Here is a 7,966-nt window from a genome sequence, read left to right as displayed (position 1 = left end):
AGCCAGCCCCCCCCTCTCAGACCAGCATTGCTGGAAACACAGGAGGAAGCAGGAACAGGGCACTTAACATATATTCCAGCACAGCCTTTGAAGCTGTGAAAGCACAGGGGTGCTGCTACAATGTGCCTCTGGGAACAGATACAACGATTAAGCTCACAGCAGGCAGAGGCCCTGTGACAGACATGGCTGTTAGCCCCTACTAAATTGCGTGATGCACACACACCAACATCCTAGTTGGGAAAATATTTACCCTGATAAAAGAAATGTCCAGTAGTCGACACTTATTGTTTCTCTCCTTTGCAAGTGTAAACTACTCTTGCGAAAGCTGGCGTCACCCCGACAGACCAGCCTCAATTTGGCATAAGAAAGGAGAAAGAGAATAAAGGAGTACAGAGGTATAAGTAGGGGACCTACAGCACCATGATTTTTGAGTGCTTTTCACTATCTATCTGCTGGTCAGATAAGTGACAGCCTCCCAAGGCTTCTGCAGCTAAGAGGGTCCCTACGCCTTGTCCCTTATTCATCTTTCCGCGGAATTGAGTGACCGATCCTGGCTTGGCACCGCTGGAATCGAGAGATGCAAGGAGGGTAAGAAGCACCCACACCTGATCTCCTATCTTTAGTGTACACATATTTTGACATAGAGCTCTATACTTTGTTTTCTTTCTTTGGGATTGTGGCTTCAGTTTTGTAACTTGTTTGTGTGTATAACATCTCTACATTTAAATAAGTAGGCACTAGCAATTTTGTAACCACATGATTAGAATCTAGCTTAATAAATTTTGGTAACCATTTATGCATAAGCCTGACTTGTTTTCTCTGGTTTACTGTAAAGCAGCCAACACAATTAAAGAACCTCAGCCGTTTTGGCTCTAAAGCCTGGCCATTAGGTGAGAGTACTAAGAGCCTAGCGTTGAGTTGTGCCGCCTCCACGGGGCAAACTCTTGGGGCACCTGTCAGTCAATCCTGGCTGCCCGCTGCGAAGGAGCTCTGAGCTCTAGCAGTTAAAGTCACGGGTGTGGAGAGGCTCTTAGTGCTGCCATTGGGGCACCTGTCAGTCAGTATTGACTGCCCGCTGCGAAGGAGCTCTGAGCTCTAGCAGTTAAAGTCACGGGTGGTTAGGACCTTGGGGCATCCGTCAGCCTAGCCCAGGCTGCCCGCCGCGAAGGGACAGTGCGTCCTAGCGGTTAAAGTCACGGATGGTATAAACGGGCATAGCTGGCACCTCACCAAACATCCTTGGCCGTCGGCTAACAGAAATTGGCGTCACGAACAGGATTGTGATATAGGCTGCACTACAGTAACACAATGAAACCAGTCATGATAAACACCACAGAATTCCCTGAGCTAGAGAAAAGTTTGACCCAAGAGGGATGGGGAAACCCTCTGTGGAGCAAAGAACTGCTGGAGAAATATTGGGGAAAACCAGCAGAGATCTGGCAGCATTTCTGTAACTGGAGAACTGCCTGCAAGATGAAGAAAGGGAAAGGAAAAGGTGCTTGTATATGGCTGCTTACTAACGTTTGGCAAGCTGCCTGTAAGGATTATCATGGTCTGGCAATAGAATTTAATAGGCTGCAACAGGAAAGGGACACACTGCGCCAGGAATGCCAGAATTTAGATACCAGAGTAAGAACACTGAATAGGGATATGGAACATCTTCAGAAAAGATTACTTCCCTTAATTGAGAAAGAAGGGATAGAACGAAGGGAAAAACTGGAGACTAAAACACGCAGTATCAACCGGGCTAAAGTTGAGACTGCTCTCTGGCTAGACCCTGAGGAATGGGATGGAGACATTTGGGATTCAGCAAATGAGTCCCCCTCCTCTGAGGAGGAAGGTCCCTCTGTAAAATTAAGACCAGCTATCACACATCACAAATCAGAAGAACATGAGGAAAATTTGAGTGGGGCAGAGCTGGATGAAGAAGGGGATGACAATTATCCATCCACCTCTTCAAAAACAAAGAAGGGAGGTAAAAAGGGAAAAGGGAGTAAAGCTCCAACACACTTTACCAAAATTACCACCCGCCAATATACTCCCATGGAGTTAAAAACAATCCAGGGAGATTTTGCTAAAAAGCCTGAGGAAGGTATAATAGAGTGGCTGGTCCGCCTCTGGGACACTGGGGGTGGATATATACGCCTGACAGCCCAAGAAACTGAGCGCCTTAACTTAGGTGCAGGAATATTCCTGGAACATTCAGAGGGGAACACCCCTAAAACACTTTGGTCTCTGGCTTGTCGATGGGCAAGAGGTATTTACCCAGCAGACCGAGATGAACCCACAGTAATGCACTGGACCAACATAGATGAGGTAAAAACAGCTCTATTAACTGTGGCTGTTATTAGCATGCTTGGCCAAAACCCTCAAGAGTTAGCCTATGAAAGCCCATGGGAGGGTCAGGTAGATGTAGATGATCTCAGACCCCTGCTTAAGGGAGTTCCGAGTAACCACAGGGCTATGGCACTGTCCCTTAGATCAGAAGCTGCAGCACATAACAGTACCTTTCGGGCACTGCTAAACCTTCTGGTGTCATACTTTAGAGAATTCGGAGACATCAGAGCACTGACAGGCAAAGCTAAGATGCGTTCCCTTCAGGGAAACAAGGGGGCACCATCTAAAGGACATAAAAACAAGCGAGAGCCAACCCAGGAGGAAAAGGAGCTTAGAGCCAAGTTGTGGAGACAATGTCTGGCTTTAGGTTATCCCAGAGATGTGATAAATGGACTGCCCACAGAGCGGCTAAAATTATTCACCACCTTTAGAAGAGCTGACTGGGAGACAACTAATGCTACTCCCAGTGCACCTCTGCAGCTCTCTCCTCTTTCCCCACCTGCAGACACCCGGTATACTCCATTGCTGCAGCAACTGCAAGAGTTACCAGAGCAGGGAAACTAGCTTGCGGGGGTCAATCTCCTCTCCTAATAAACCAGCTTAAATCCAAAGAGGAGAAAACAACAGCAAAAGACCCCCGGATACATGTAACTGTAAATGACAAACACATTATTCCTTTCTTAATGGACACAGGGGCTCAAAGGTCCATGATTAAGCGAGAAAGTTTTCAGGGCTTGCCACCTACTGGCCGAAAGCAAGTACTTGTTACAGGGGTAAATGGCAGTACCATAACTTACCCATTAGTTAAGATAAAACTGGATATCCCATTGCAACCCCACCATCAGCCCCGAAAATATGAGGTGATTTTGGGCAATGCCAACATACTGGGCATGGACGTTTTAAGAGGAAAGAAGGGAAGGATTAATGGGGAAAGATGGGCTTTTGGAGTCAGTTCTGTTCCTCATGCCACCCACCTGGAAGAGGAAAGCCCTCCCCACTATTCTGTAAACTTACTTAGCAGCGCGCCTGCTCTCCCGCCCTCAACAGTAACAAACATAAAGCAGTATAATGTCCCAGCTGAGGCCATAAGCCCTGTTACTGACCTGATCAAAGATTTGGAACAGCGAGGAATTTTAATTCGTACCCACTCTCGCTTTAATTCTCCTGTGTGGCCCATCAAGAAACCAAATGGCAAATGGAGACTCACTATAGACTATAGGAAGCTAAACAGTAACACTGGACCATTAACTGCAGCAGTCCCTAGCATAACAGATATTGTAAACACCATACAAACCTGGGATAAACCCTGGCTAGCAGTATTAGATGTAAAGGACATGTTCTTCATGGTCCCTTTGCAACCAGCTGACCAGGAAAGATTTGCTTTTACTTGGAAAGGTGTACAATACACTTTTACCCGAATGCCACAAGGGTTTAAACACTCACCCACTATTTGCCATGGGGCACTGGCAAAGGTCCTAGATGACCTTATACTGCCACACAATGTACAAACTGTGCAATACATTGATGACATCTTAATAGGTGGGAAAACCCCAGAAGAGGTACAGGAGGCTATGAATCAAATCAAAGGAGCACTAGAAGCCCTTAATTTAGAGTTACCAGCTGAGAAATGCCAAGGTCCCTCCCAAGAGATAAAATTCTTAGGTACTGTATGGATGGGAGGTAGGAGGTCTGTGCCTAATGACACTGTGCAAGAGCTAAATCAGGCACCCTCCCCTGAAAGTAAAGATCAATTGAGACAGATTTTGGGAACCCTGGGGTTTTGGAGAAAACATGTACCTGGCTTTGCCATTATAGCCAGACCATTGTACAATTTGTTAAAGAAAAGTGCTGCCTGGGAATGGGCTCCTGCCCATGAGGAAGCCCTCAGGCAACTGATAGGGGAGATACACACCTATCAGGCTCTGGGTCCCATACATCCTGAAGCCCCATTCCATTTGTACCTAACTGTGGGAGCCACTGGAATGTCTTATGCTCTCTGGCAAGAAAGTGACACTGCTCCCAGACGACCAATTCAGTTTGGTTCCAAGTCATGGCAAGGGTCACAGGCTAACTACACGCCTTATGAGAAGGTGCTTCTGGCAGCTTACACAGCCTTGAGAGAAACTGAGGAATTAACTCAGGATAAGGACATCACAATTCACACTCCTCTTCCAATCATTAAACCTATATTGGAAGGGAAAGAGTTACCACCTGGTGTAGCACAAAAGATGACTATCCAAAGATGGGCACTTTACATACACCACAGGGTAGGGAGTGCAGACACTGCACAAAACCCCACTATGATTCAGGAATCCCTATGGAAAGTAGGAATGCCTGATGAATACCGCCTACCTCCACAGCAGTCTCCCATTAAGGATGCTGCCCCATTTGATCCTTCTAAGCCTGAGGGAGTATGGTTCACTGATGGCAGTGCCAGGCTGGTAAAAGGAAAATGGAAGGGAAAAGCTGCAGCAGTGCCTGCAGACACCTCTGCAGCACCCCTAACTGCTGAAATTGATGGGTCAGCACAACTTGCAGAATTGGCTGCAATTAAACTGGCCTGTGAAGCAGGAGCCACCGCAGTATATACGGACTCCTATGCGGTATGGGCAGGTGCCACTCAGTGGATCACTAACTGGAAAAATAACCACTGGGAAATAGGAGGTAAACCAGTCTGGGGACTGGAATACTGGAAGTGGTTATATCAGCATGCCCTGCAACAACCCCTGTCTATAGGACATGTCTCAGCTCATCAGAGGAATAATACCCCAGCTGCACAGTTAAACAATTTAGCCGATGCAGCTGCCCAGCTCTTTACCACACAAGTAGAATGGGAACGCTTATATTCATGGTTACATGATAATTTAGGACACACAGGAAGTGATGAGTTAGTGCGGCAAGCACATATCAGGGGGTGGCCTATCACCCACAGACAGGCTAGAGACCTGGTACAAGCCTGCACTATTTGTGCTGAGACTAGAAAACATATAGCAGAAGGACAAAGGTTTGCCAGGCTAAGAGATGGAAAAACACTATGGGCAACCTGGCAGGTCGACTATGTCGGACCACTGCCCACTACAAGGCAGAGGTGGAAATACATCTTGACTGGAGTAGAAATTGTTTCAGGGATTGGTTTTGCATATCCAACCCGATTGGCAACAGGGTTGTCCACAGTTATGGGACTAAACCGCTTAACAGCAATTGTCCCAATGCCTCAAGAAATCCAATCAGATAATGGTTCGCATTTTAAGAATAAACTTGTAAGGGAATGGACCCTTAACCATGGAGTCCAATGGACCTTCCACCTTCCATATCGACCTCAATCTAATGGCATGGTCGAGCGCTGGAATGGGTTGCTAAAGAATCATTTGAAGCCTACTGATGGCACATGGGGAGACAGACTGGACGAAGTGGTGCAGAGATTAAACAACAGACAGACTCCTACAGGAAGTCCAATCAGCAGGGGATTCTTCCCTACAGGGAAAGCTATCTCCCCTGCCAGAACACCACTGCACAGTTCCAAGTATGCTCCCGGAGATACTGTTGTGATTAAACACCCAGCCCTGGGAACCTTTACCTGCGTTTTGCACGCCTATAAAGAGAAAGGTGTATGGAGTGCCTTAAATGCTGATAAAAGGCTAATAACCATTACAGAGGCTTGGATCGCATCCAAGACCGGCTGACCATGTGATTTATTGCAGGAATGGTCCCATCGTTCCGAGCAACCTGCCAGCTAACCTGTCAGCAAAATGGATCATGCAGCAGACCTGTTTGATCACTAGAGACTACTATGGACTGTTGATATATTTGCCATTACTTATAATAGCAGGTGTAATTTTTGCTTTTGGTTTTAAAATAAGTTTTTTAGCTAGAACACGACCCACCAGAGATATGTTCCTGCAAGCCCTCATGATCCTTCTGTTGGCTCCAGTCACCTTGGCAATACCAGAACATCCTCTTCGGGGAGCAATCCAAACCATCGCCTCAGCTGCTGGTGCTACAAATTGCTGGATGTGCACCTTGCTAGATTCAACCAATGGACTGGGAATTGAATTTGTACCACTACATGCAGTGGCTGAGAATGGACAAACCTCATGGATGCAATGGTTAGCTCAACACTTGGGATTCTCCCTCTCCCCGTTTTTACATTCGGTTGTGAATACTGTTTTAACCATTTTAATTATTGTAATTGTTTTTTGTGTAACTTTATGTATTATGAAGCGTTTGATTCAAACTGCTCTGTCCTCCACGCAAATCAGATACCTAGAGCTAAAAAGGGATCCTAACCAATTCCGCGAACCCTCATCCTCTAATTTGGTTGTTGGGTATTTCTAGATTTCCCCAAGGAGGGCAAGAGGTGCTGGCATCACCGCCACCTTGCAATCTGGGATGTAGTGTGGTGCATCAGGGGGTGGAATGTAGCCAGACAGCCAGCCCCCCCCCCTCAGACCAGCATTGCTGGAAACACAGGAGGAAGCAGGAACAGGGCACTTAACATATATTCCAGCACAGCCTTTGAAGCTGTGAAAGCACAGGGGTGCTGCTACAATGTGCCTCTGGGAACAGATACAACGATTAAGCTCACAGCAGGCAGAGGCCCTGTGACAGACATGGCTGTTAGCCCCTACTAAATAGCGTGATGCACACACACCAACATCCTAGTTGGGAAAATATTTACCCTGATAAAAGAAATGTCCAGTAGTCGACACTTATTGTTTCTCTCCTTTGCAAGTGTAAACTACTCTTGCGAAAGCTGGCGTCACCCCGACAGACCAGCCTCAATTTGGCATAAGAAAGGAGAAAGAGAATAAAGGAGTACAGAGGTATAAGTAGGGGACCTACAGCACCATGATTTTTGAGTGCTTTTCACTATCTATCTGCTGGTCAGATAAGTGACAGCCTCCCAAGGCTTCTGCAGCTAAGAGGGTCCCTACGCCTTGTCCCTTATTCGTCTTTCCGCGGAATTGAGTGACCGATCCTGGCTTGGCACCGCTGGAATCGAGAGATGCAAGGAGGGTAAGAAGCACCCACACCTGATCTCCTATCTTTAGTGTACACATATTTTGACATAGAGCTCTATACTTTGTTTTCTTTCTTTGGGATTGTGGCTTCAGTTTTGTAACTTGTTTGTGTGTATAACATCTCTACATTTAAATAAGTAGGCACTAGCAATTTTGTAACCACATGATTAGAATCTAGCTTAATAAATTTTGGTAACCATTTATGCATAAGCCTGACTTGTTTTCTCTGGTTTACTGTAAAGCAGCCAACACAATTAAAGAACCTCAGCCGTTTTGGCTCTAAAGCCTGGCCATTAGGTGAGAGTACTAAGAGCCTAGCGTTGAGTTGTGCCGCCTCCACGGGGCAAACTCTTGGGGCACCTGTCAGTCAATCCTGGCTGCCCGCTGCGAAGGAGCTCTGAGCTCTAGCAGTTAAAGTCACGGGTGTGGAGAGGCTCTTAGTGCTGCCATTGGGGCACCTGTCAGTCAGTATTGACTGCCCGCTGCGAAGGAGCTCTGAGCTCTAGCAGTTAAAGTCACGGGTGGTTAGGACCTTGGGGCATCCGTCAGCCTAGCCCAGGCTGCCCGCCGCGAAGGGACAGTGCGTCCTAGCGGTTAAAGTCACGGAT

General features: G+C 46.9%; 1 long non-coding RNA gene across 1 annotated transcript; it reads left to right on the top strand.

Moving 5' to 3' along the window:
- The first annotated feature begins 286 nt into the window (after positions 1-286).
- Positions 287-7,557, top strand: LOC311510452. Its single transcript, XR_014709092.1, has 2 exons — positions 287-588; positions 6,039-7,557. It is a non-coding gene; the product is annotated as an uncharacterized lncRNA (long non-coding RNA).
- The last annotated feature ends 409 nt before the right edge of the window (positions 7,558-7,966 follow it).

This window comes from Lepidochelys olivacea (genome assembly GCF_965140295.1).
Source record: "Lepidochelys olivacea isolate rLepOli2 genome assembly, chromosome: 1".
Lineage (NCBI taxonomy): Eukaryota > Metazoa > Chordata > Testudines > Cheloniidae > Lepidochelys > Lepidochelys olivacea.
This window is presented reverse-complemented; position numbering and strand designations above follow the sequence as displayed.